The sequence below is a fragment of the Stenella coeruleoalba genome, assembly GCF_951394435.1.
Source record: "Stenella coeruleoalba genome assembly, chromosome: 5".
In the NCBI taxonomy this organism is placed as follows: Eukaryota; Metazoa; Chordata; class Mammalia; order Artiodactyla; family Delphinidae; genus Stenella; species Stenella coeruleoalba.
In genome coordinates, this window is record NC_137150.1 from 20,989,205 (window position 1) to 20,994,323 (window position 5,119).

The following is a 5,119-nucleotide window of genomic DNA, read 5'->3' on the forward strand; positions in this document are numbered from 1 at the left end:
AAAGACAACAAACAAAATAAAGTAGGAAAAAACCCACAACCAATCCAATTAAAAAGTGGGCAGCAGATCACAATAGACATTTTTCTAAAGAATACATAAAATAGCCAACAGGTACATGAAAAGATGCTCAGCATCACTAATCATCAGGGAAATGCAAATCAAAACTGCAACGAGGTATCACCTCACACCTTATAATGGCTCTTATAAAAAAGACACAAAATAATAAATGTTGGCAAGGTTGCGGAGAAAAGGGAACTCTCATGCACTGTTGGGAAAACGTAAATTGGTGCAGCCAGTATGGAAAATAGTGTGGCGATTCCTCAAAAGATTAAAACTAGAATAACCCTCTCATCCAGCAATTCCAAGCTTGGTATTCACTAAAGCAAACAAAAACTCCAACATAGAAAGACATCTGCACCCCCTTGTCATTGCAGCATTATTTACAATAGTGAAGACATGGAAACAACCTAAGTGTTCATCAACAGATGAATGGATAAAGAAAGTGTGCTATATATACACACATGCACAAACAATGAAATATTCCACCATAAGAAAGAAGGAAATCCTGCTATTTGAGGCAACATGGGGGCATATGTTAAGTGAAAAAAGTCAAACAGAGAAAGACAAATACTGTATGATTTCACTTATATTCAGAATCCAGAAAAACATATGTATCGATACAGAGAACAGATTGATGGTTTCCAGAGGTTGAGGATGGGGGTGGGCAAAATTGTTGATTGTGGTCAAATGCTACAGAGTTCCAGTTATAAAATAAATAAGTCATGGGTATGTTATGTACAGCATGGTAACCATAGTCAATAATATGGTACCGTATATTTGAAACTTTCTAAGAGTATAGATATTAAATATTCTCATTATAAGAAAAAAAATTTCTAACTGTGTGGTGAAGGATGTTAACTAGATATATTTTGCTGATCATTTCACAACATGGGCATATGTAAAGTCATTATGTCACATACCTGAAACTAATATAATGTTATATGTCGATTACAACTAAGTAAATAAATATCTCTTTTTCAGTCACCCTTTGAGACAACTCTAGAGAACCTGTAGGTTCCTAATCTATCCCCTTCTAAAACTGAAAAATGACTAAACTAGGGCTTGGACAATTGAGATTTTTCGTTTGAAATCTGTTCCCCATTGACTATGAGACTGTTTTAGGCAGAATTCTAAAATGTCCCTCAAGATTACTGCTTTAGGCAGAATTCTAAAATGTCCCTCAAGATTACTGCTTTCTGTGCACACATTCTGTATAATCCCTAAGAGTATTTTAGGCAGAATTCTAAAATGTCCCTCAAGATTAGTTTTAGAGAGATTGTTTTAGGCAGACTGTTTTAGGCAAAATTCTAAAATGTCCCTCAAGATTACTGCTTTCTGTGTACACATTCTGTATAATCCCTAAGAGTATAAATATGATGAGATATTACTCCTGTGATTAGGTTGTGCTATGGGGGGGAGGGGTGGGGGTGACTTTAAGAAAGGAAATGGGTCTGATCTAATCAGGTGAGCCTTTTAAGAGACAAAGCTCTTCCTGGTGACAAAAGTTTGAAGTGTGAGAGGGATTTAACAAGAGAGAGATTCTCCATTGCTGATTTTGAAAATGCGGGTGGGGGACAAATGTCAAGGCATGTGAATAATTCCTAGGAAATATTATCTCCCACCTGACAGCCAGCAAGTAAGTGGGGACCTTGGTCCTCCTGTCACAAGGAACTGAACTCTGACAACAACCTGAATAAACTTAGAAGCAGATTCTACCCCAAACTTCCAGACCAGCTTTCAGTCTGACACCTTGATTTTAGCCTTTAGTGAGACCCTGAGCAGAGAACCCAGTCATATGGTGCTCAAACTTCTGACTTATAGAACCTAAGCTAATAAATGAGTGTTGGTATAAGCCATTGTTTGTAGTAATTTGTTATGTAGCAATAGAAAACTGCTACAAAGATCTTCAAAAAATTACAGAATCATTCTTTTTCTCACCAGTAGAATGAGAGTAATAATAGTATTATGCATTTGTGTTGAGGATTAAATAAAATAATTAAAATATAGCATTTAGTTGAGTGTACCATGAATGTTAATTAATTATTGTGTTGTTTTGAGGATTCAATGAAGTGATACCTAAAAAGTCCTCAGCATAGTGCCTGATACCTAATAACCACATAACAATGTTATCAATTTATTATTGTTAGAGATGAAAAAACTTGACAGGGACTCTCCTTAGACAACTTAGCATTCCCTGTATTCTTTCATTTGAAACCTTTAAATTTTGACCGAAAGTTAGCAGCCAGTGTGTCATGGCCTTAAAGTGAGCCTGTTTTTTTTCAAGGCACCAAAGGACGGGTTACTAACATCCAATACTTGAGTCTATAAGCAGGAAACTCAGATATTAGAAACTTTCTTCTCCAAGGAAAAGGTTAATTTGGAAACAAGATTGTGCATCATGCATTTTGAGTGGGGATATCTCCATCTGTACTTGGGGTTCATCTATACTTCATAAAGATGACTACAACCTGCAATCATATACTGAAAAACACCCCTCAGATTCTCCTTTTATTACTATGACAGGGCGGAAGGCACTGTTTTACCATAAACTCAAGGAATGTAACTTAAGGACTTTCCATATCAACGGTATGCTTAGTATCAATTATCAAATCTCTTAAAAAAGATACACAGTAAAGTGAATCAGAGAAACATTCTTATCTATTTATTTGTATTTAACCTAGAGAAATCAGGGCATGTCTTTCACGAGGTTGTTATTCCCAAGAATTCAAATATAACAGCTTACTTGAAAGATAAACACGGCTGAATAAATTTGGGTTTCTAGAGTTCAAAAAACTATTACATTAAGACTCATGATTGAGTTCACACTGTCTCTAAAGCAAGCACACATTTCAATGTCACTGTCTGCCACCTTACAATAACAGAAAACATCTGTATAATGGACTATAACATTACATGGTGCATTACAATTAGAAATGTGCTGAAGTGGTGGATTGGTTTATTTATGGTCCATGAAATAAAAGATTCTATGAGCGTCTCATGAAAACTTAATAGTTTAAGGAAATAAAGTATTTGAGCGCAACAATTACATTTTAAATGATATTATCACTAGAGAAATTTAGAACAGTCAAAAGTTGAAATATTAGTGTTAAGAGAAACCCATTACTAGTTGGCTGGAAGTCTTTATTATTGGAGAGGCAAAGAATGACAGAGAATTATGAAAAACTCATCCTGCCTTCTAGGTTCATATAATTTCTATAACAGAGTAAAATTCCTCTTAATTCCTCATAAAATCAAGTCTCTGAAAGTTATGGTGAGAGCAAACAGATTTAAAAACCTTGAATTTTTTTTTTCTAAAGAAGAACAGAAAAAGATCTTTGGCCGTGTTGCCATAAAAACTGGCAAGCTTGAGCAGCAGCAATCCATGAACTGTTTCTAACAGGAGTCAAAGTTACCCCACAAAAAAATCTCCATGTGTGAGAGCAAATAATTACAGTTCATGAACAACGTGTACTTCATTTCCAGATTACAGGTAATTGTATACACATTTAAATTTGTTTATTTTGCATGCATAATCTCATATTCATGAAGATAATTTAATCATTTGTACTTGATGTGTGGGAAAAATTATGGTGTCTAATCATGCTGCCAGATTTCTCAAAGTTTTGCCCTGCTGTGGGAAAAATCTGTCTTACGAGATAAAAAGCTTTCATTTAACTTTCAGTTATATTGAAAATCAAAAGAACAGCTATAGTCAATGACTTTCTTAGGTGATATATTGTATTTACGATAGAAAAGTCCAACAGATCTTATTACATTTGAAAACTTTGCCATGAACTTCTATGTTACTATATCTATAGAAATCTATTCTATTTAATGTCTTAAAGGCTAATTTGTAAAACTGAGCTATATTTCCTCTATTTTTTTATTACACTAAAAAGTCAAAATTAAATTGTCTACTTTTTTTGGTATTAGAGGAAACTTTTCTTTATTAACACATGATTTAAAATACACATTTAGAAACAGTGATTGTGTTGAAATTCATATCTTTTGGATTGTTTTGTATTCATGATATTTGTTCAAAATGTTTCCACAGGAGACTTATATGCTCTTTTAGTATTGATTGCTGGTTGGTTTTCAGAATGGGTTCAGGTTTCCTCCAAACCAACATAAAAGACACATGAATTCTGGTAGTTCCTTGATTAAACATGCATCATTTGTAATGATTTTCCACATGATTATCCCAAATAGCCATGGAAGAGCACAGAACTGTCACCATACAATGGAAAGGGGTCAATGTCATAGTACGATCTGCTGGTGATGAAGACTACACTGCCCATTTGCCTGTAATGTACAATTTCAGGATATGTAATCATCATGTTATTACAGTCTTGATTTCAGAGAGAACAGTGAGGCTACAGCAAGATATCTGGATTTGAATATATAGCTCAAGAAAAGAATACTTTTTTAGTACTTAAAAATATTTTAAAGGAATATTGCTGGACAAGTAATGGATTTGAACTAGCCGTGCAATAACTTGGATTTTTAAACTTTTTATTCTTTTGGGCTTGATATCATATAAAAAATATTATTTTACATCACTGTGACTTCTGGATTAATTAAATGGGGAAGAATCTTCTCCCTGATTTACAGAAAAAAGAAAAGAGAAAGGGAGAAATAATGGAAAGGAAAGATCAGAGGAAAAGGAGGGGGAGGAAATTAGAATTATTTAATTACTTCAAAACCATTTAAGTGAGCATGTAGAAAACATACATTGCAAAAATCTCATGGCACCATTAATGTAACACTTATCAACGTCTGTAGGAAACATGCTAATGTATGGGAAGTCAGCCAATCACTGTTCCTCATCATGTGAGGCAGTGGCCTTAGGCAAGTCTTCTAGGGACCGCATATCTGTAGTTAAAGGAAGATGTCTTTTACACTAGTGGATTGGAGGTAAAAAAAAAAAAATATATATATATATATATATATATATAATCACTGTTTTATGATAATAAACTTTCAGTAAGTGCTTCAAGGACCAGTGACTTTGCAATGACGTCATTCCTATACTTAAGATATCCAGTACTTACTTTTAGGT